Source organism: Schistocerca gregaria, chromosome 2, assembly GCF_023897955.1.
Source record: "Schistocerca gregaria isolate iqSchGreg1 chromosome 2, iqSchGreg1.2, whole genome shotgun sequence".
NCBI lineage: Eukaryota > Metazoa > Arthropoda > Insecta > Orthoptera > Acrididae > Schistocerca > Schistocerca gregaria.
Window position 1 is genome coordinate 244,250,992 of NC_064921.1, and position 25,575 is coordinate 244,276,566.

The 25,575-nt window shown below is 45.9% G+C and overlaps 1 protein-coding gene and 1 pseudogene across 2 annotated transcripts in view; one reads left to right on the forward strand and one right to left on the reverse strand.

Moving 5' to 3' along the window:
* Positions 1–25,575, forward strand: part of LOC126336772 (phosphatidylinositol 4-kinase beta-like) — a 224,822-nt gene that overhangs the window by 148,124 nt on the left and 51,123 nt on the right. The window lies entirely within an intron of this gene.
* Positions 20,554–20,671, reverse strand: LOC126337333 (5S ribosomal RNA; annotated as a pseudogene).

A 25,575-nucleotide genomic window follows, 5' to 3' on the forward strand; every position in this document is an offset into this window, starting at 1 on the left:
GAAGATGCCGTTGATAATGCAGACAAGACTTTAAAAAAACACCCTTTCATACGATTTGCGGCCTAGAAAAAAGTTCGACAATGTAAAATGAAGGAAGATGTTTTAGATTCTCAATAATATAGGTATAAAATTCAAAGAGTGAGGAGTAATAAACAGTATGCACAAGGACCAAAAGGAAAAAGTAAGAACTGGAGACCAAGAAAGACGTGCTTGTATTGAAAATGCATTTTTTCTCTCCTACTATCCAGCTTGTGCACTTAAGAATCATGGACGAAATAAAATATAGTTCGTAAATGTGATTTAAATTCATGGCTAAATGATACCACATTGATGGAGTACCGGACTAGTTGAATGGAATGAACATTTTATTGATCATCTAATATGGATTAAATGTAAACCGACGAAAGGCGACAGTTATTAGAACTAGTGTAAAAGGCGTTGGGAACTGCGTAGAACACGAAGTGAAACAATTCTGATTCCTTGGAAGCAAAATAAAGAACGCCGAACGAAGCAAAAAGGACATAACAGGCGGACTCACAGGCAAAGAGGGCATTCCTGCCCAAAAAGTCTGCTGCTACTATATCCCTTAATTTGAGGAAGACAGTTTGTGAGTGTGTGTTTAGAGCACATTGAGGAAAGTTACATGTTCTGGCCCTGGGGCGCCAATCGGGCCCGACCGGCCGCCGTGGAACCATTTACCAGTGCCGTCATCGGGTGCGATATGGAGGGGCACATGGTCAGCACACCACTCTCCCGGGCGCTGTCGGGTTTCTTGACCTTAGAACCACTATTAATTGGTTGAGTAGGTCCTCAGTTGCTGAGTGCACCTTGTATCAGCCCTCTCAAGAAGGAAACTTCCTTGGAAGTACTGGGACTTCAACCCATGTCCCTCGTATGGGTGTCAGGCGCGCTGAATACACAGCATCGGAACATGGAATTGTACGGAAATGATTCATGGACTTCAGGATGCCCGGAAAAAACAACTGAAGCATTTGAGACGTACTGTTACAAAAGGACATTGAAAATTAAGTGAACTGTTAAGGTCAAATGTGAGGTGGTTCTTCGCACAATCGGCGAGGAAAGGAAAATGTAGGAAACACTGAGTAAACACATGGAATAGCTTCCATGGTAGTAGTGAAACTACAGACGTCAAAACATGCAGACGAATACACAGAGTACATCCAATAAATAGTCGGAGGATGGTGTGTGCAAGTGCCATTTTCAGATGAAGAGGCTGGCGCAGAAGCCGTGGAGAGGCACAACAAATCAGATAGAACCCTGATGACTAAAAAGGAAAAAAAAAACATAGTCAATGAAGAAATCAATATCGTTTCTCCTTTTTAAACATCCTTCTCGTGGAGTATGTGGCTATGTCCCATCAGATCGACCGGTTTAAATGGAACTAGGTCCTCGTATCCATTATTTCAAAAAGCAGATTTGTCTTGTGTTTAGCACACCATAGAATACTACGGTACCGAGTGGTTAGCACACTGGACTCGCATTCTGGAGGACGACGGTTCAAATTCGCATCTGGCCATCCTGATTTAGGTTTTGTGTGATCTCCTTAAACCGATTCAGGCAAATGCCGGGATGGTTCCTTTGAAAGAGCACGGTCGACTGCCTTTCCGATGGGTCCGATAACCTCGTTGTTTGGTCCCCTCCCCCAAACCAACCAATCAGCCAACGAGTGCTACAGTACATTAACTACGTGTACTTGCGGTGGTATATCATATCGATCATAGAGATAAAGCGGTTGAAGATGAATCCATAATTGCTTCAAAACCAGTTAAAATTTCAACAACAAACACCTAAATGGAACTGAACAAGTAAGAGACTAGCTTTTGTCCTTAACAAAAAATATTTCACATGTGACATCCGCTATCGAAGCATGATTTTTAGTAATTTTTCTCCATCTGTTTGGTCACAGATGTACCAAGTTTGGTTGAAATTCCGCTAGGCTTTTCATCCAAAGTCATCCCCACTCTTAACTGTAGAAGTACTGTGGATTTTTACCCCACACTACACACACGTGTAGCAATCCTGTTGAAATTGCTGCAAGCGTTGTACAGCTGCGTGTAACTTAGATGTAGCTTTCTTCATCCCTCCGAACACCAACACCCCTGCACGTGTTAAGGACGAGTTTCAACTGCAGTTCGCCCCCCCCCCCCCCCTTCCCATCCCCATGCATACAGAAAAAGTGCTCTGCGTATACCAAGTTTGGTTGAGATTGCTGTAGACATTTCACAGTTTCCTCCCAAAGTTCTAAGAGTTTACCATTCTCGGTGTATTTCTTTTGCCCTGCTATGTTACATACACTCCTGGAAATTGAAATAAGAACACCGTGAATTCATTGTCCCAGGAAGGGGAAACTTTATTGACACATTCCTGGGGTCAGATACATCACATGATCACACTGACAGAACCACAGGCACATAGACACAGGCAACAGAGCATGCACAATGCCGGCACTAGTACAGTGTATATCCACCTTTCGCAGCAATGCAGGCTGCTATTCTCCCATGGAGACGATCGTAGAGGTGCTGGATGTAGTCCTGTGGAACGGCTTGCCATGCCATTTCCACCTGTCGCCTCAGTTGGACTAGCGTTCGTGCTGGACGTGCAGACCGCGTGAGACGACGCTTCATCCAGTCCCAAACATGCTCAATGGGGGACAGATCCGGAGATCTTGCTGGCCAGGGTAGTTGACTTACACCTTCTAGAGCACGTTGGGTGGCACGGGATACATGCGGACGTGCATTGTCCTGTTGGAACAGCAAGTTCCCTTGCCGGTCTAGGAATGGTAGAACGATGGGTTCGATGACGGTTTGGATGTACCGTGCACTATTCAGTGTCCCCTCGACGATCACCAGAGGTGTACGGCCAGTGTAGGAGATCGCTCCCCACACTATGATGCCGGGTGTTGGCCCTGTGTGCCTCGGTCGTATGCAGTCCTGATTGTGGCGCTCACCTGCATGGCGCCAAACACGCATACGATCATCATTGGCACCAAGGCAAAAGCGACTCTCATCGCTGAAGACGACACGTCTCCATTCGTCCCTCCATTCACTCCTGTCGCGACACCACTGGAGGCGGTCTGCACGATGTTGGGGCGTGAGCGGAAGACGGCCTAACGGTGTGCGGGACCGTAGCCCAGCTTCATGGAGACGGTTGCGAATGGTCCTCGCCGATACCCCAGGAGCAACAGTATCCCTAATTTGCTGGGATGTGGCGGTGCGGTCCCCTACGGCACTGCGTAGGATCCTACTGTCTTGGCGTGCTTCCGTGCGTCGCTGCGGTCCGGTCCCAGGTCGACGGGCACGTGCACCTTCCGCCAACCACTGGCGACAACATCGATGTACTGTGGAGACCTCACGCCCCACGTGTTGAGCAATTCGGCGGTACGTCCACCCGGCCTCCCGCATGCCCAGTATACGCCCTCGCTCAAAGTCCGTCAACTGCACATACGGTTCACGTCCACGCTGTCGCGGCATGCTACCAGTGTTAAAGACTGCGATGGAGCTCCGTATGCCACGGCAAACTGGCTGACACTGACGGCGGCGGTGCACAAATGCTGCGCAGCTAGCGCCATTCGACGGCCAACACCGCGGTTCCTGGTGTGTCCGCTGTGCCGTGCGTGTGATCATTGCTTGTACAGCCCTCTCGCAGTGCCCGGAGCAAGTATGGTGGGTCTGACACACCGGTGTCAATGTGTTCTTTTTTCCATTTCCAGGAGTGTATATACCACGTTATATGTGTACCATATTTCCTTGAGACGTATTGGTGCGTTCCAGTGCTGAAAAAAAAAAACACTGAAATATATCCTTATTATTTATAGAGGTTACGTGTCATCCTAACAGGCAGGCCCTCATCAAAATTCCCTCTTTTGCCCATGTGGGCGCCACTGTATTTGATTGAAAGCCACTGGATCACGAACAGTGAAGCAATGCCCAAAGAAATTGTATTGGATTTGATACCATTTACTAATTCACTGCAGCTTCCAATGAAACGAACCTCCCGCTGCTTCATCCACTGTGACTGGTGGATGACGAACCGTGTGAATCTGTGCATCATTTTAAAGTTATTAAACCGTGTTTCAGATGTACTCACATACATCTTATTATGTCGGTCGATGCTGTTGCCTCTAGCGTAACACTGGACATAGTAGTAAGATTGCTGTTCCGTAGACGAATTGCACGCTATCGCTGCTACCATATACGTTGTTACATCGAAACCTAAGGATGGCACCTTGGTTTTCGGCACAGTCATTTCTCATACACCGATCATCTAGCTCGTATCTCGTGTTCCCAGACGTTTGTCATCAAACAAGAAATTGTACCATCGCACTCGTTTGTAGCTGGCGTTTGCTATTTACTGCCTGTGAACGGCAGGTACTTTTTTATGTATTGGCTTTTGGGACGTGTCAGTACAGTCATCTCAACAGTAGAATGTCAATTAGGACGATACGGACGTCAAGGGCAACATAATCCCCAGTCCGCCAGCTGAGAAAAATCTCCGACCGCGCCGGGAATCGAACCTGCGGGTTAGCAATCGACCGCACTGACCGCGCAGCTACATAACGACAGGTTACAGCGGCGTTGGAATTGACCTGCAGTGCGTCCTTGGGCCGCGCCAGCTGTTGGGATGTTTGTCAGTGAGACAGCGCTGTAACTGCGCCAGTCGCACGCGAGATAGCGTCTATTTTTTTTTTACAAACAGCCGTGATAAGTGAGCATGGAATGCGGGAGCTGTGGCGGTACCAGCACCAGGGAGGTACCAGCCTGACATGTAAACACTGCCCGCCTGTCTGCTGGTTGATCAGCGTGCACAGCAAGACCTTCCTCTGGCAATGCGTCCCATCTATCTCGATACCAGACAAGTTAAAGCTCGCACAGCAGTAACGAGCAATGACACGCCACAGTTTTATCTCCTACGCATTCCGAGAGAACCACTAAACCCAGCATGTTCAATTATTTGTTCTACGTACTCTAATCTCTGTTTTCTACCAGAGTTTTCGCTCCAGTACCAGGGAAGATATTCTCTATTGCGAGTCCAGTGTGCTAACCGCTCCTCAAATGGTTCAAATGGCTCTGTGCACCATGGGACTCAACTTCTGAGGTCATTAGTCCCCTAGAGCTTAGAACTACTTAAACCTAACTAACCTAAGGACATCACACACATCCATGCCCGAGGCAGGATTCGAACTTGCGACCGTAGCGATCGCGCGGTTCCAGATTGAAGCGCCTAGAACCACTCGGCTACTTAGCCAGCTAACCGCTCCTCCAACTCGCTGGTCCGCACGCTATTTGAGGGGAGGGAAGGGGGAGGTTACTAATTTTTTGTCTTGTGCACTTACATCTGTTACGATACACCGCTCTTTTTCCAGACTCTTCATCGTTTGCTCTCTTATCAAAGAATGAGGTTTCAGCCTAACACGGATGCTATCAGAAACGGAGGCCACCCGCATATCGCCCTTCGCGGCCGGCATTGAGTCTGCAGCCAGTTGTTTGCGCTCGTCTCCTTAACAAGATAAGGACGTTTTATGGTTTCCTGGGGATCCGCTGTCTGTCTCATCCCCGACCTTTCGAGAATCTTTACAGCCAGCAATGTGCGCGTCTTGCGGTTTGGCGTTAACAATGTGGCGCGTGCGTAATAAACTTCTGTTACTGCCTCGGAGAACAGTAGGAACACGTACAATTGTACTCTACAATCAGACGGTGAACTAATTTATCTTTCCCCTTCCTGTTCTGGTACTTGGCAGGAAAAAACGCTAGAACTCTTTCAATTTTACCGCCTTGGTGAAATGAATATGGAACGACATGAATATGGAGCGAAGGACCATGGCCAACTGAAAGAAAGATCTAGACTACGTGACTCTGTGTGAGGCTGTGTGTCGTTAGATTTGAAGTGGGTAGGGAATAAGAGAATAAGCTTTACGAAATTAAAGAAATAACTATATTGTGAAATTCACTACTGCCCACTAAAATTGATGCACCAAGAAGAAATGCAGATGATAAACGGGTATTCATTGGACAAATATATTATACTAGAACTGACATGTGATTACATTTTCACGTAATTTGGGTGCATAGATCCTGAGAAATCAGTACCCAGAACAACCACCTCTGGCCGTAATAACGGCCTTGATACGCCTGGGCATTGAGTCATGGATGGCGTGTACAGGTACAGCTGCCCATGCAGCTTCAACACGATACCACAGTTCATCAAGAGTAGTGACTGGCGTATTGTGACGAGCCAGTTGCTCGGGCACCATTGACCAGACGTTTTCAATTGGTGAGAGATCTGGTGAATGTGCTGGCTAGGGCAGCAGTCGAACATTTTCTGTATCCAGAAAGGCCCGTGCAACATGCGGCCGTGCATTATCCTGCGGAAATGTACGGTTTCACAGGGACCGAATGAAGGGTAGAGCCACGGGTCGTAACACATCTGAAATGTAACGTCCTCTGTTCAAAGTGCCGTCAATGCGAACAAGAGGTGACCGAGACGTGTAACCAGTGGCACCCCAGACCATCACGCCGGGAGATACGCCGGTATGGCGATGACGAATACACGCTTCCAATTTGCGTTCACGGTGATGTCGCCAAACACGCATGGGACCATGATGATGCTGTAAACAGGACCTGGATTCGTGCGAAAAAAAGACGTTTTGCCATTCGTGCACCCAGGTTCGTCGTCGAGTACACCATCGCAGGCGCTCCTGATGCAGATTCAAGTGTAACCGCAGCCATGGTCTCCGTGCTCATAGTCCATGCTGCTGCAAACATCGTCGAACTGTTCGCGCTGATGGTTGTTGTCTTGGAAACGTCCCCATCTGTTGACTCAGGGATCGAGACGTGACTGCACGATCCGTTACAGCCATGGGGATAAGACGTGTGTCATCTCGACTGCTATTGATACGAGGTCGCTGGAATCCAGCACTGCGTTCCGTATTACCCTCCTGAACTCACCAATTCCATACTCTGCTAACAGTCATTGGATATCGACCAACGCGAGCAGCAATGTCGCGATACAATAAACCGCAGTCGCGATAGGGTACAATTCGGCCTTTACCAAAGTCGGAAACGTGATGGTACGCATTTCTCCTCCTTACACGAGGCATCACAACAACGTTTCACCAGGCAACGCCGGTAAACTGCTGTTTGTGTATGAGAAATCGGTTGGAAACTTCCCTCATGTCAGCATGTTGTAGGTGTCGCCACCGGCGCCAACCTTGTGTGAATGCTCTGAAAAGCTAATCATTTGCGTATCACAGCATCTTCTTCCTGTCAGTTAAATTTCGCGTCTGTAGCACGTCATCTTCGTGGTGTAGCAATTTTAATGGCCTGTAGCGTAAAAATCAAAATAAAGCCATCCCGTTGGTAATTGCACGTTTGCAAAATCAAACTGTGGTGCTGAGTAACATTTAATAGAGTGTATTGTGAGGTGTCTGGATCCTCGTTGGGATACAGTCCACAAGCTGGTCGGGACGTTTCTGCTCTGGCATGCCCCGCACTTTCACGGCTGCCCGAGGCCCACGAGAAAGATAAGCCGTACCGTGTAAGTCACGTGACACTGCAGGTCTTATGAGTGCCAGCAGCCGTCTCCGGTCGGTAGCAAGTAACTATGAATTTAGTAATTCTTGACTGCGTGTTTAAATGTGTCCAAGCTCTCGTCAGCACACCATACAACTTTAAGATTTTTAGTGGGTACCTTTTCAATTACACTGAGCCGGCAAAAGTCGTGGAATAGCATGCTCATCTACAGATGCCGGTAGTATTGCGCGCACAATGTATAAGAGGCCAGTGCATTGGTGGAGCTGTCATTTGTATCTAGGTGATTCATGTGCAAAGTCTTCCGATGTGAATATGACTGCATAACGGGAACTAACGGACTTTGGACACGGAATGGTAGTTGGAGCTAGACGCATGGGACATTCAGTTTCGGAAATCGTTAGGGAATTCAATATTCCGAGATCCAGAGTGCCAGGAGTGTGCCGACAATACCAAACTCACGATGGACAACGCAGTGGCCGACCGCCTTCACTTAACGACCAACAGCAACGGCGTTTGAGTAGAGTCGTCAGTGCTGACAAACAAGCAACACTGAGTGAAATAGCCGCAGGAATCACTACGAGACGTACGACGAACTTACGCGTTAGAACAGAGTGGCGAAATTCGGCGTTAATAGGCTATGACAGCAGTTGAACGACGCCTTTGCTAACAGCACGACATTGCATGCAGCTACTCTCTTGGGTTGTTGAAAAACCGTAGCATGGGCACATGAGTCACGATTTCAGTTGGTATCAGCTGATGATACGATTCTAATGTGGTCCAGACCCCATGAAGTCATGGACCCAAGTTCTCAACAAGGCACAACGCAAGCTGGTGGCGGCTCCCTAATGGTGTGGGCTGTGTTCACATGGAATCAACTGAATCTACCATTGATTAAAAATGGTTATGTTCGCCTACTTGGAGACCATTTTCAGTCATTCATGGACTTCATGTTCCCAAACAATTATGGAATTTTTATGGGTGACAATGCGCCATGTCACCGGGCCACAACTATTCGCGATTGGTTTCAAGAACATTCCCCCACCCCCTTCCAGATCGTCCGACATGAATTCTATCGAACATAAATGGGACACAATCGAGAGTTCACTTCGTGCACAAAATTCTACACCGGCAACATTTTCGAAATTATGAATGGTTATACAGTATAAGGCACCAAGGCTCAATATTTGTGCAGGGGACTTTAGCCCATGCCACGTCGAGTTTCTAGGCTACGCCGGGCAAAAGGAGTTCCGACTCCTCGATGTCAGGAAGTATCCCACGACTTTTGTCACCTCAAATTGTTTTCCCGTGGGCCGTGCACGGTACCGGCAGTTCGAAAAGTGTGACTGACAAGCCGACTAGTCCCACGTTCGTTGCGGGAACTGTGTTTCTCGTGAGTCCCTACAGGGACCCTGCACTGCTAGTTTAACTTTGTGTACTATGAATGCTCCATCTGTTCAATACTTATTCCACGCTGGGCTTCTGTCAAGCGGTCGACGGAATGTTTGTACTCTCAATAGCCAAACAAACTGGTACACCCGCCTGATATCGTGTAGCCCCCCCCCCCCCCCCCCCCTGAGCACGCAGGAGTTCCGCAACACGATGTGGACTGGACTGATGTCTGAAGTAGTGTTGGAGGGAACTGACACCATGAATCCCGCAGGGCTGTCTTTAAAAAAAAAAAAAAAAAAATTCGAATGGCTCTGAGCACTATGGGATTTAACTTCTGAGGTCATCAGTCCCCTAGCACTTAGAGCTACTTAAACCTAACTAACCTAAGACACCACACACATCGATGCCCGAGGCAGGATTCGAACCTGCGACCGTAGCGGGCACGCGGCTACAGACTGTAGCGCCTAGAACTGCTCGGCCATTCCGGCCGGCGCACAGGGCTGTCCTTAAATCCGTAAGAGTACGAGGGGGTGGAGATCTCTTCTGAACAGCACGTTGCAAGACATCACAGATATGCTCAATAATGTTCATGTCTGCGGAGTCTGGTGGCCAGCGCGCCGGCCGGAGCGGCCGTGCTGTTCTAGGCGCTACAGTCTGGAGCCGAGCGACCGCTACGGTCGCAGGTTCGAATCCTGACTCGGGCATGGATGTGTGTGATGCCCTTAGGGTAGTCAGGTTTAAGTACTTCTAAGTTCCAGGGGACTGATGACCTAAGAAGTTAAGTCCCATAGTGCTCAGAGCCATTTGAACCATTTGAATAAGCACAACAGATACACGTAACAGAGACTTCAGTCATCAGTAATATACTTTCCTTCACTGTTTACAACAGTTTGTCGACGCTAGGGTAACTTTTCGATTGTGCGACTGTAGAAATCACGTGGTTTTGAGGCGAAGAACTCGTCTAGCCATGTTCGAAGCTCGTTTTCATCCGGAAAGGAAGTTCCTTGAAGATTGTTCGATAAACTGCTGTAGAGTGTTCTTTGTCAGTCTTGCAGAATGTGGGCGGGCGTTATCGCGGAGAAGCATCACTTCACACAGTCTTCCTGGGCGTTGTTCTTAGATTGGGTCTGCAATATATCTCAGTTGTTGACAATAAATAACAGCAGTGACGGTTACACTTCGGGGAAGTAATTTGCAGTACACCACACCGCGACTGTTCCACCAGAGGCATATCATTATCTTTTGTGGATGAGCGCAGCTCTTCGGAGAGTTGCTGCTTTGTTTGGGCACAATCATTCCTCTCTTTTCCTTACCATAAATACTCCATTTCTCGACACCGCGAACGACGCAGTATAGGAATAAACGGTGTTGTTCACAAACCAATTGATGACAAAGAAATGTTCAAGTGTGTGTGAAATCTTATGGGACTTAACTGCTAAGGTCATCAGCCCCTAAGCTTATACACTACTTAACCTAAATTATGCTAAGGACAAACACACACACACCCAAGCCCGAGGGAGGACTCGAACCTGCGTCACGACCAGCTGCAAAGTACATGACTGCAGCGCCTCAGACCGCTCGGATAATCCCGCGCGGCAACTGATGACGAGCAAGCAGAGATGCACGTATGACCATCCACTGATTTCTGTGATTATGGCTTAGAGCACGCGGTAAGCATTCACAGGATTTTTGGACCTTCGTCATTGCATAGAAATGTCGCACGATGGTTGTGGAATGATCACAATTCATCACATTTGTCAGTTCTCGAGTAGACTGACGCGGATCATTGGGGATGAATGCGTTTAAAGGATCTTCATCAAGCCCTGAAGGTCTTCCTCAACATGGAGTGTCACTAACGTCGAAAAATCTACCTTAAAACGAGAAAGTCGTTTTATTTCCGTGATCTGTTCAAAAATGTGTATGTAATCTTATGGGACTTAACTGCTAAGGTCATTAGCCCCTAAGCTTACACACTACTTAACCTAAATTATGCTAAGGACAAACACACACACACACACACACACCCAAGCCCGAGGGAGGACTCGAACCTCCGCCGGACCAGTCACACAGTCCATGACTGCAGCGCCTTAGACCACTCCGTGATCTGTCTAATGGCATTATCCCCATATAGACCGCAAATGTTTTTAGCCGCCTCCACTGCTATCAAACTCTCTATTGAATATTTCGGAAACGTTCGGATTTCTTCATTTGGCCCTCCATTTTCTATCGTCCACAGCTCCACTCGCTGCCTCCAAATGATAAAATGACAGTACGAGTACAAATGAAAAACGACAACCGATAAATAAACCCAAAGCAACTCGAACACCAACATGCAAAACAAAAACGCCACGAACGTTTGCACCAAGCTAATAATTCTTGGGACATGGGGCTGAGGAGCAGGACTCCGCCAGCAGGCATTGTACTGGCATGACGGTGCAGGAGGACGCGTCAGCTGGCGCCAGTGAGAGGGGCTGTAGGCGGGGAGTGTGCAGACGGTTGACAGCTGCCGGAGCAGGCGAGGGTCGCGAGGCGCCGTCCTGCTGTCGAGGCGGACCGAGCCGTAATGGCCGTGGAGGAAGCGGGCACTTGACTGCTGCACGCCTCCCACGGTAGCAGCCGCCGCCGCAGCTCAGGACCCAGTATGCCGACTCACTGCCCCGGTGGGCCGCCGCACACACTGCGAACGGCGCCATTTTTCCTGTACCGGGCTCGGGTGGAGCTCAGATTCCGTGAGTTATACCTCCAGACGGGCTTGGAACACTTGTGCCGAGTGGTACTTCTGCGGAGAGACATTACCGCGGAGCCAAGGGACTCCTTTCTGGGGTAAATGGGTTTTCGTAGATAGCATACAGACGCAGTTGCAAAACCTGCTTGTAGTGACTGATCTGTGGCTTAGGCAGAGGTCTAGGTGAGGGAGATTTGGTTGCGAGTTGGCGAAGTCAATGAAAGAGAAAGGAAGAAACCTGCCATGCCGTGTGCCCGGGTTCGATTCCCGGCCGGGTTAAGATTTTCTCCGCCCGTGGGCTGAGTGTTGTGTTGCCTCGCAAGTCGCCCAATGTGGCGTCATCTGAAAGAAGACTTGAATCCGGCGGACGAACTTCCCCGGATGGGACCTTCCGACCTACAATGCCACACGATCATTGTCTTCTTTTTTTGTGGTGACAAACTGAGCTGTGCCGTAGCCTGAGGTCTAGGTTAGGTTGGTAGGCGATAGTTTGGTTGTGAGTTGGCGAAGCCAACGAATGTGGAAACAAAAAACCTCGTTGTGGCGGCAGACTGATCAGCAGTTTAGCCCAAGGTCTAGGTTAGGTTGGAATGTAAGAGTTTGGTTGTGGGTTGGTGAAACTAACGAATGTGAAAGGGAGAAACTGGGCTGTTGTGACACTGATCTGTAGCTTTGCTCAAGGTTTAGGTTAGATCGGAATGTAACCGACTGACTGTGAGCTGGCGAAGCTACTGAATGTGAAAGCAAGAAACTGCCTGATGTGTCATAAGCCCTGCAGAAACATTAACACGTTCCATTTCCTTACAGAGTCACACTGCACATGTGTCACAAACTCTTCCAAACTGGATGTGGAAAAGGTTAATGTCGTAATGTTCTGCTTGTCCTCAGTGAAGATCTGCAGTATTTTCTTCTATTATATTATTATCATACTGGCAGTCCATTAGCTGCTCAATAAGTGCGGCCAACATGTGTTCTGTCTCTACACTCGCTTGTTTCTAGACTTCGCACATTTTCGGTAGAAGAGGCGTGCATTCTGGTGAAGCCGCAAACGAAGGGAGGTACTTCACTGATCCGCAGAAGGTCATCGGTCGGGAAGCGTTGTGGCAGATGTTGGGCCAGGAGGTGGGCAAAGTTCCGAAGTCCTGCAGGCGACTGATGTGCGAATCCCCGCATTAGCCCAGACAACCACCGCACAGTCAAGGATCGTACGGACAAGCATTCGGTAGACGGCGACGCCCACCTGAGGTGGAAGCGTGGTCTGGCGGCTGGCGAACAGATATAGAACCAACAGTCTTCATTTGGCTACTCAGAAGAGGTATATAGTATATTTCCTACAAATGAGCCGGCCTGAGTGACCGAGCGATCCTAGACGCCACAGTCTGGAACCACGCGACCGCTACGGTCGCAAGTTCGAATCCTACCTTGGGCATGGATGTGTGTGATGTCCTTAGTTTAGTTAGGTTTAAGCAGTTCTAAGTTCTAGGGGACTGGTGACCTCGGAAGTTAAGTCCCATAGTGATCAGAGCCATTTTTGAACCTACAAGTGAGATGGCAATCGATGGTGCGGCCCAGGTATTTGTGCTGCCTCAGGGTACAGTCTGCCGGGCGGCGTTAGGCGGCGACACGCCAGCCCTCATGGGAGAGTAGTGTACGTGTAGTTTATTGGTCGTTACCATCAGTTGTAAATCTACAATCTCTCCAGCCTTTATCAGTTCTTTCATTTGGGTCCGCACTGTATTGTGTATTATCGGGTGTTTCTGTTGTGATGGTACATGCTTTCATAGATGCTGGAGGGGACAAATGTACAACCTGGTCGGCATCGACTGAGACAAGGGTTACGATGACACTGCCACTGGAACAAGAGAACCCCGCTAGCTCACCAGACACTGTTACTCATGGTATCACGGGAGCGTTCTACGTTATTTTATGCTTGACGTCTGCTACTTACCGAAAAATTGCTGACGATTGACGCTTGGTCGTACTGTTCTCTTCTCTCGATCGGAACATTATTTTATTGCACCTGATAATGCTGCTAAAATGCTGCGAAACCGGTCGTACCTAAAAATGAAGGACTTGCGAGCTAACGCGATCTTACCTTTTCAAAACGATATGTCCAGACTGTGGCTGCTCTGACTTCAACGTACAGAAACAGTAACAGTTAGACTGTGTTGACACTAAATCTGCAAGTTTTTTATTTTCTGTTTATTTTATTTTATTTTTATTTGTGCACTTACTGTCATGTATTTGCATAGTAATACTTTTAACAAGTTGTTGAAAAGAATGATACCGTTTTATAAACGTTACATGTGTCCACACTGCAAAAGGTAAATTATTAATTAATTGTCTCCGAGGCAAGGCACTACATCTTTACATCGTTATAATCTTTGGGTTGTTTATGTTTTTGGTTTGTGTTATGTGAGCAAAAATTAAGTTAGAAATGTATTTTTATGACGAACCGCAGGGTTTTGTGCACCGGAACAGGTTCTCAGTAACTCTGTCACAGTTTAAAATTTATATTCTCAGTGCCGTATTATGCTGACAAACGCCTGCTATACGTTTCTGTAGCAAAATAAAATCACAACAAATAGCTGGCTGCATCCAGATAGCAAGTATGGAACATAATATCATTGTTCAGCCCGAGGATGAGAGTGTAAAAAAGAGTGATGCTCGTAATTGTTTAACTTTTGTTGTAGTAAAGAGTCGCAGTTCCTTACGGCAGTTCAACATGGACGACATAAGGTTACTTCAAAGCCTTCTGCTGAGTATGGAATAACGGTCTTAGCGCAGCTCGTCTTTAAGAAATAAGTTTCCATTTACTTGAAAACGTGCTGAAATAATAATCCGTGGTGCTCACCAACGGTCATTTTGAAGATATCCATTTCCGGAGTTGAGCATTTTTTACTACTGCTACAGTATATTTATTCGCTACTGAAATTTGTTGTAAATAACCCACAACGAAATTAATTCGTTTTTATTTTCTGCCAGCACAGAAACAGAGTTTAAAATTACCTTATCATAACACATTACAGTTCAGAGGGAACAATGATGTGTATAATGACAATACTAGAATACAACATGACGTTCACTATTTTATATCAACGTTCTGTTTAGCACGAAAAGGGGTGCATTAAATGTCTGACAGAGAACAAAGTAAAATTTGAAAAAAATGAGGAACTGAAGAAAAGTTTATCTTTGTCAACTTCTTCTATTCCGTAGAAGACTTTCTGTTTGCGTAATACGCTAAGATGGTGCGCAGGGATTATTAATTCTACGCTTAAAAAATAAACCTTTTGTAAATGATTAGCATGGAACCATGTGTACGAGGGCTATTCAGAAAGTAAGGTCTTATCGGTCACGAAATGAAAATCGCTGTGAAAATAAAAAATGTTTTATTTGTAAGAGTTAGCTAGACCTACCAGCTACTTCTCTACGTAGACATCGCTCCGACTGAGAAATGTACCATAACATTGTCCCAACTTTCTAGTACCCTCCTCCTAGCAGGCAACCGCCCGTGCATTCTACCAGTTCTCTAAGCTGATCTGCAGCTTGCTGTCTGTGCCAGAATGTTGTCTTCTAATCCAGTGGTTCGTGTGAGCAGAGATAAAATCAGAGGAGCCAAGTGCAGGTTGTATGGTGGGTAATCAGACACTTCCCATCGAAAACGCTGTTGGAACGTCCTTATTGCCACTGCATTGTGGGGCCGAGAATTGTCGTGAAGAAGGAAGTGCATGGCAGTTACGTTGTGTGGGCTGCATGAAATTAGCCGAAACCTCTCTCAGGATTTCATACTTGTTGGGAGACACTATTTTCTAGGCATCTTTACGTGCTCACTGTGCGCTCAGAACTGAAAGGAGCTATCGACAGTCACACTAGAAATACTGTCAAACATACTTAACTGGAAGAATGCAGAAGGCTGAAATTAACGGCACAGATAGTCTACAAAAACCAGCAGAGTCCTCTAAGTGGGGAGGTATCAAGAATGGTGTCCCACATGGTTCAGTCTTGGGTCCCATATTGTTCTTAATATATGTTAACGACTTCACACTCTACATTCAAGAAGATGCACAGATAGTTCTTTTTGCTGATGATACAAGTATAGTAATCACACTCAAGAAGCAAGATTCAGCTGAGGAAATTCCAAACAACGTCTTTAAGTAAATTAAGTGGTTCTCTGCAAATGGAATCTCACTAAATTTCGAGAAAACACAGTTTATACAATTCTGTACAGTAAATGGCATAACACCAATGATAAACATAGACTATGAACGGAAAACTGTTGCTAAGGTAGAATACTCAAAATTTATGGGTGTGTGCACTGATGAGAAATTGAACTGGAAGAAACACATTGATGATCTGCTGGAACGGTTAGGTTCAGCTACTTATGCTATTAGAGTTATTGCAAATTTTGGTGATTAACATAACAGTAAACTAGCCTACTATGCCTATTTTAATTCACTGCTTTCATATGACATCATATTTTGGGGCACTTCGCCGTTAAGAGAGAAAGTATTCATTGCACAAAAGCGTGTAATTAGAATAATAGCTGGAGCCCACCCAAGATCACCTTGCAGACATTTGTTTAAGGAACTCGGGATATTCACAGTACTCTCGCAATACATACATTCACTTATGAAATTTGTGGTTAATAACCCATCCCAATTCAAAAATAACAGCGAAGTGCATAGCTACAACACTAGAAGAAAGGATGATATTCACTATTTCGGATTAAATCTCACTTTGACACAGAAAGGAGTGAATTATGCGACCACAAAAACTTTGGTCAATTGCCAAATAGCATTAAAAGTCTGACAGCCAACCAACATTTAAAAGCAAATTAAAAGAATTTCTGAATGACAACTCCTTCTACTCAATAGATGAATTCTTAGATATGAAGTAGTAACTGTATAAAAAATTAATTAATTATTTTGTCTAAAGAAAACTTATGTTAAAGTGACAGGTTCCACATCATTACGAAATGTCGTATTCATGATTATTGTGACAAGGATTAATGTATGTATGTATGCATATATGCGAAGCTTCGTCTGATTTTCACTGTAGTTTCCAATTCGCAATGTATTGAACCTTACCTTCCGAATGTCCCTCATAGATATGATTGTGTAATGTGAGTGTAAAGTGACATGTTCCACAACGTCATGATTAACTGTACAAATGGTCTATGGACCACACAATTAGCTAACTTACTAGACCCGGTACGAGAAGTGCTGTATGTCAGTTGTGTCATTGTCTTCACAGCCTCCCCGTGGCGACTGTTACTCTCCCACATTCTCGCCCATGCAGCCCATTGTGAATGAAACGCGAGAGCGAGGCGCTGAGCTGGAGCTGTTGGTTGGTTATATCTCGCGCCGGCGGACGCAGGCGAGTCGGCAAGAAACGGGTATTCACACAGCTCTTTTTGTCCGCCGGCCGTACCAGGGCGCTTGCGTCACCACGCCGGGCCCCTCTGTTAAAAACTGCACTGCCGACTCCAAACTGACATTTAGTCTCAAAACAAAGCAAAAGTAGTACGCTGCTGTTTGTAAAAAACTCAAACATCGGGAAGCAATCGCAAGAAAGTAATGACGTTTCGTTCACAAAGAAACGATTAAAAGCACGGAGCAGAAGAACGCAATGATACGCCCAAAATCAGTGTCTGGATCTCTTTAGTGGGCTGCGATAAAAGCTTTACGCATCGTGGCGAAGAAACAAAAGATCTGAAAGGGTCCTTGAGGAATGGCATTCCTGGCCGCGTCTGCAAGAGGCCAAAGTTCAGCAGCGTCAGCTGCCAGGGGCGTTCGGAGGAGAACCCTGACAACCGAAATCGCACACAATACGCACAGAGTGCTTAGTACGTCGCGGACCTGCCGTAAGAGAGTAGTATGAAGTACTAGAGAGGAAACGATATTAACGTATATAGTTTTATGAATGGCCCAACCGATTCAGCTATTTAATATTGCCACCTTTTTCGAAAAAAAAACTATTTTTAGCTCAAAAATACACGGGAATTCACCAATTACAGCACATTTGAGTCTCATAAATTATTCAAAAACCTCTGCAAAATATATTGGGTTGGTAAGTTTGCGTAAGTTTATTGAACACAACAGCTAAACGTAACAGACACTTTAGTCATCAATAACACACTACTGGCCATTAAAATTGCTACTCCACGAAGATGACGTGCTACAGACGCGAAATTTAATGGACAAGAAGAAGATGCTGTGATATGCAAATTATTAGCTTTTCAGAGCATTCACACAACGCTGGCGCCGGTGGCGATACCTACAACGTGCTGACATGAGGAAACTTTCCAACCGATTTCTCATACACAGACAGCAGTTGACCGGCGTTGCCTGGTGAAACGTTGTTGTGATGCCTCGTGTAAGGAGGAGAAATCCGTACCATCACTTTTCCGACTTTGATAAAGGTCGGATTGTAGCCTATCGCGATTGCGGTTTATCGTATCGGGCGACATTGCTGCTCGCGTTGGTCGAGATCCAATGACTGTTAACAGAATATGGACTCGGTGGGTTCAGGAGGGTAAAACGGAACACCGTGCTGGGTCCCAACAGCCTCGTATCACTAGCAGTCGATATGACACGCATTTTATCCGCACGGCTGTAACGGATCGTGCAGCCACGTCTCGATCCCTAAATCAACATATGGGGACGTTTGAAAGACAACAACCGTCTGCACGAACAGTTCGACGACGTTTGCAGCAGCATGGACTATCAGCTCGGAGACCATGGCTGCAGTTACCCCTGACGCTGCATCACAGACAGGAGCGCCTGCAATGGTGTACTCAACGACGAACCTGGGTGCAGGAATGGCAAAATGTCATTTTTTCGGATGAATCCAGGTTCTGTTTACAGCATCATGATGGTCGCATCCGTGTTTGGCTACATCGCGGAGAACGCACATTAGAAGCGTGTATTCGTCATCGACATACTGGCGTATCACCCGGCGTGATGGTATCGGGTGCCACTGGTTATACGTCTCGTTCACCTCTTGTTCGCATTGACGGCACTTTGAACAGTGGACGTTACGTTTCAGATGTGCTGCGACCCGTAGCTCTACCCTTCATTCGATCCCTGCGAAACCGTACATTTCAGCAGGATAATGCACGACCGCATGTTGTAGGTCCTGTACGGGCCTTTCTGGATACAGAAAATGTTCGACTGCTGCCCTGGCCAGCACATTCTCCAGATCTCCCACTAATTGAAAACGTCTGGTCAATGGTGACCGAGCAACTGGCTCGTCACAATACGCCAGTCACTACTCTTGATGAACTGTGGTATCGTGTTTAAGGGCATGGGCAGCTGTACCTGTACATGCCATCCAAGCTCTGTTTGACTCAGTGCCCGGGCGTATCAAGGCCGTTATTACTGATTTCTCAGGATCTATGCACCCAAATTGCGTGAAAATGTAATCACATGTCAATTCTAGTATGATGTATTTGTCCAATGAATACCCGTTTATCATCTGCATTTCTTCTTGGTGTAGCAATTTTAATGGCGAGTAGTGTATATTCTACATCGCTGTATAAACACCTTTCCATTCAGCGACTGTAGAAATCACGTGGTTTTAAGGCGACGAACTCGTCAAGCCATGTTCGGAGCACATTTTCATCCGGAAAGATCCCTTGAAGGTTGTTCGATAGAGAGAGCAAAAGATGAAAACCTGAAGCCGCAAGATCATGTGGATAAGGAGGGTATGTAATGACTTTCAACCCCAACATTTCTGTAGTGTTCTTTGTCAGTCTAGCAGAATGCGGGGGGCGTTATCGTGGAGTAGCATCACCTCACGCAATCTTCCTGGTCGTTGTTTTTGAACTGCGTCTGGAGGCGTCTCGTTGACATTAAAAGTCAGCGGCGACGGCCAAACCTACGGTTAGCAATTCGTAGTACACCACACCGTCGCTGTTCCACCAGACGCACAAGATTATCTTTTGTGGAAGCGCGCAGGTCTTTGTGCGGGAGTTGCAGATTTGTTTGGGCTCAGTCATTTCTTTGTTTTCCTTATGTTAACATAAAGACACAATTTCTTGTCGCCAGTAACGATACAATATAGGAACCGTCAGTATTGTTCACGAGCCTGTTGATGAAGAGCAAGCGGAGATGCACATACGACTACCCGAAGATTTTTGCGATTTTGGCATAGAGCGTGCGGTATCCATATGCGCGATTTTTGGACTTTCCCCATTGTATGCAAATGAAGCACGATGGTGGAATGATCACAGTTCATCACATTCGCAAGTTCCTGAGTACAGTGACGTAGGTAATCGTGGATTAATGTTTTTAAATGATCTTCATCAAATCCCGAAGAGTCACTAACGTTAAACTGATCCTCCTTAAAAGGAGAAAACCATTTTCTTGGAGTGCTCTGTCCAACGGCATTATCCCCTTACACAGCACAAATGCTTCTGGCTGGCTCCTGTGCTGTCACCCCTCTGTTGCATTAAACAGAAGACTGCAAAACAAATCTCTACCACCTTTCGCATCAACCTAATAATATCACTTCTCATACTGCGACCTTTTCTCGCAGCCCACTTGTCACAACTGAAGCTACTACTTGCACATTGCTTTTCCGAAATGTGCAAAAGTGAATGGCTGCTCAGAACTATCAATGCCACTTTGACGATTTGCGTGACCTTTGTGGTAGAAGTCTTTACTCACATTTGACAAGAACTCCTCCCGCACAGGCCATGAAGACCCAAAATGTACCGACTAGCCGCCATGTCATCCTCAGACCACAGGCGTCACTGGATGCGGATATGGAGGGGCATGTGGCCAGCACACTGCTCTCCCGGCCGTATGTCAGTTTACGAGACCGGAGCCGCTAATTTTCAATCAAGTCGGTCCCAGTTTGCCTCACAAGGATTGAGTGCACCCCGCTTGCCAACAGCGCTCGGCAGACCGGATGGTCACCCATCCAAGTGCTAGCCCAGCCCAACAGTGCTTAACTTCGGTGATCTGATGGGAACCGATGTTACCACTGCGGCAGAGCCGTTTTTGACAAGAACTTAATGTGAAAATTGCTTAACTTGGGAAAATGACCAGACGAGGCTATGTCGTCCACCTCAGATGCTTCACTTGTGTTCCCATGCACCGTGTCTTTGTTGATATTGTATCCATTAGCAAGGGCAAGAACACCAAATTCAAGGATAATGGTGCAGGGTGTAGTAAACTAAAGAATCGTCCCCTGTGATTCATTGTCAATGTTCCTTAACAAGTTAAGTTCAAGAATACCACCGCTAAATTTAATGTATTTTGCAACTCGCGTATACAAACGTAGTGCTACGGATAGGAGGTGATGTCTACAATATTCTTTGAGGAGCGAGAGAAAATTTAAAATGAGAGCAAATAATCTGCAGATTTCTATTTTTAATCAGTCCTAGAGCTTAGAAAAATCAGGTGTCCTTACAGCAAGCCACTAATAAATAATACAAACGATAGGCAATATATCGATGTATGTCCGTTTCCACAACCTGCGTATGTTGATCTTATAAAGTGTAGATATGTAGCGGAATCTGTCCTGCCTTTGAATATTTCTTGAAAGATGTGGAGACACTGGAGACATTTTTGGCCCTTCGTCAGTAATACAGGGTGATTCAAAAAGAATACCACAACTTTAAAAATGTGTATTTAATGAAAGAAACATAATATAACCTTCTGCTATACATCATTACAAAGAGTATTTAAAAAGGTTTTTTTTCACTCAGAAACAAGTTCAGAGATGTTCAATATGGCCTCCTCCAGACACTCGAGCAATATCAACCCGATACTCCAACTCGTTCCACACTCTCTGTAGCATATCAGGCGTAACAGTTTGGATAGCTGCTATTATTTCTCGTTTCAAATCATCAATGGTGGCTGGGAGAGGTGGCCGAAACACCATATCCTTAACGTACCCCCATAAGAAAAAATCGCAGGGGGTAAGATCAGGGCTTCTTGGAGGCCAGTGATGAAGTGCTCTGTCACAGGCTGCCTGGCGGTCAATCCATCGCCTCGGGTAGTTACGGACAGATAAGTGCCAATGTGGTGGCGCTCCATCCTGCTGAAATATGAATTGTTGTGCTTCTTGTTCGAGCTGAGGGAACAGCCAATTCTCTAACATTTCCAGATACTGTAGTCCAGTTACAGTAGCACCTTCGAAGAAAAAGGGACCAAAAACTTTATTGGCTGAAATGGCACAGAAAACGTTCACCTTAGGCGAGTCACGTTCATACTGAGTTGTTTCCGCGGATTCTCAGTGCCCCATATACAGACATTGTGACGGTTGACTTTCCTGTTAGTGTGGAAAGTTGCTTCATCACTAAATACAATCTTTGAAGCGAAAGATTCATCCGTTTCCATTTGAGCAAGGATAAAACCACAGAAATCGATTCTTTTAATCTTATCAGCTGCAGACAGTGCTTGAACCAATTTCAGACGATAGGGTTTCATAACTAACCTTTTTCGTAGGACTCTCAATACAGTTGATTGTGGAATTTGCAGCTCTCTGCTAGCTCTGCGAGTCGATTTTCCTGGGCTGCGAACAAATGCTTGATGGATGCGTGCTACCTTTTCATCACTCGTTCTCGGCCGTCCAGAACTTTTCCCTTTGCACAAACACCCATTCTCTGTAAACTGTTTATACCAACGTTTAATACACCACCTATCAAGAGGTTTAACACCATACTTCGTTTGAAATGCACGCTGAACAACTGTCTTCGATTCACTTCTGCCGTACTCAATAACACAAAAAGCTTTCTGTTGAGCGGTCGCCATCTTAGCATCAACTGACGCTGACGCCTAGTCAACAGCGCCTCAAGCGAACAAATGTACAACTAAATGAAACTTTATAGCTCCCATAATTCGCCGACAGATATTGCTTAGCTCTGCCTTTTGTCGTTGCAGAGTTTTAAATTCCTAAAGTTGTGGTATTCTTTTTGAATCACCTTGTATATTGAAGTCGGGTAGTAGTAGTAATAGCAGTCTTTGTCGTTGTTGTTGTTGGGTGTTTATTCAAACATGGATCACCTTAGAAGGATGTTAGACATTTAGTGGTATCACAGTTTGTATTTCCTGACCGGGTTACCCCCAAACACGTCTCCGACGATTGTCTGGTGGAAGGCATATGCGACACTCTTCGGTGAAGAGAACGTGATGCCAACGCTTAGCGGTCCATTCGGCATTGTTGGGACCATCTGTACCGCGCTGCATGGTGTCGTGGTTGCAAAGACGCACCTCGCCATGGACGTCGCGAGTGAGGTTGCGCATTATGCAGTCCATTGCGCACTGTTTGAGCCGTAACACGACGTCCTGTGGCTGCACGAAAAGCATTTTTCAATATGGTGGCGTTGCTGTCAGGGTTCCTCCGAGCCATCATCGGTAGGTGGCGGTCATCCACTGCAGTAGTAGCCATACGGATGCATCGAGCCGCGGTATTGACCGTCTAGGCATGGTTAAACTACAGACAACACGAGCCGTGTACCTCCTTCCTGGTGGAATGACTGGAACTGATCGGTTGTCGGACCCCCTCCGTCTAATAGGCGCTGCTCATGCCTGATTGTCTACATCTTTGGGCGGGTTTAGTGACATCTCTGAACAGTCAAGGGGACTGTGTCGTTGATACAATATCCACAGTCAATGTCTACCTTCTGGAGTTCTGCGAACCGGGGTGATGCAGAATTTTTTTTATGTGTGTATAATATTATGGCATGTGGCACCTCGGCCGGGTGCAAGTCTTTTAATTGGACTCACTTCAGCGATTTGCGTAATCTATGGGATGGACGTCTTTACTCAAATTTGACAAGAACGTAATGGGAAAACTGCGTTACACAATGTTAAGAAGATTGGCGTTCCTGAAATACCGTAAATTCATAACTGTAGATGTTATTGCGATTATTATTAGTTTTTGACCCACAGCTTCTGCCGTGTACACCAAAGTCACACATATTCCAACATATATGTTGAAATAACTTACGGTAATGCAGCCGGGTGACGTCTTCGACTGAATTCTCCCTAGTTGTTTGAACATTTTATATACTAGGAGAAACTCAAGTTTGCATACACTCATATATGGCTGAATTCTCCTGTTTTACACCATACGATTCCAGAGAGGATGTTAAATTTATATGTGGTACTCAGCCTTCATCTTTGATCCCGAAACACGTTGATACGTGAGTCATGCACATACCAAATTTTGCTGAAATGCTTTCGTCATAATAACCAGGAAAAATTTAAACAACCCCAATGTACTTCCCCTCTTCCATTTCTTTCTCCCCCCTTCACCTGCCTCTTCACACCCTTTTCCTTTCCCACTCGCCCAATATCCCTCTCTATCTTCTACCTACTTTCTGTAGCCCCCTCCCCCCTCCTTATATCCGACTCTCTTTGTCTATCTCCTCTTCCCCTCTCTCTCATTTCACCTCCTACATCACCCCATTTTCACCAACCCCATCCCAATTGGAGGTAGGTGACTTCTTATCCCCACAGTGTTTCTTTCCAGAAATAGTCTGGCTGAAATCGATCCAGCGGTTTAGGAGCTGACGTGGAAGATACGTCCATTTTTATTATATATGTAGTTTATGTAACTGCTCAAGTACTATGCACGTTGTAGTGTTGACTCACCAAGGATACCTGGCTAGTTACAATACAGGGCATGAAGGCAATAATCTTTCAAACTGAAATAAATGTGTATGTAGATGACGTTTGGCTTTCTTCTGTTGCCCCACATCTCAAATACTCTGTTTCTGCTTCTCTTTTGGTACGCACACTATTGACTACTTCAGTACAACACTGTACGCCAGTTGTATACCTTCAAGAACTTCCTGCTTGTGTTCACAGATTCACCTGGTTCTAAGACTGACATGTACTAGTAATAGTAAAAATAACAGAGTCACATATTATCGCCTGTCCCAGCGCAGATAGTACGTCGCCAAAGATGAAGGTGACCTACCTCCCCACTCACGACATAATCGCCTTTCTCGCGGCGTACCAGTCCACACAGCGTCTGAATGTGTGTGTGTGTGTGTGTGTGTGTGTGCGTGCGTGTCAGTGTCTGCGGGCCGACGGAAAGCGCTTTCCTTGACACGGATGCCAGTCGTTCCGTGGAGACACCGTTTGAAGTCATGCCGGCGAGCCAAGCATACACCATTTCTTTGCAAAGGTTGTCACGGAGATCTCTTAGTGACTTTCCAGGTCTTTATGTTAACGCCTGTTTCCTTGTTTATACATCGCCATCTACATCCATACTCTGCAAACCACTGTGAAGTACATGGCAGAGGATACTTCCTATTGTCGTACAGGTTTCTTCCAGTTCCAGTCACGCAGGGAGCGCGGGAAAAATGCGTGAACTGTCTATGTGCAGGCTATAATTAGTCGAATCTTTTCTTCGCGATCCAATCGTTGCGGTAAGCAGTATGTTCCTAGATTCTTCGCTTAAAACTGACTCTTGAAACGTTTTTAGTAGTCTTTCATGGAATGTACAAAATGCATGATTTTTTTCACCAGACGCGTTTCAATTTATTGAAGCAAAGCATCATCAGTGGTCTGTAATTAAGTTATTTACGTTTTGATTTGCTTTTAGATCGAAAAAGAGTTCGTTAAGAATAAGTTGATTTGTACTGACAGTGATTTTCGGTTGTACTGTTACTGTACTTGTTACTGTCAGTACAAATCAACTTATTCTTAACGAACTGTTTTTCGATCTAAAAGCAAATCAAAATGTAAATAACTTAATTACAGGCCACTGACGATGCTTTACTTCAACAAAGCGAAACGCGCCTGGTGAAAAAAATATCAGGCATTTTGTAGTTGCAACGACAGAACAAAAATACGCTCAAGAATTACAAAGCAACTTCGGACACTATGGCTACACAAATGAAGAATTTCATGGAATAGTTCGTATGTGTATTCAGGAGTCTGTCAGTTC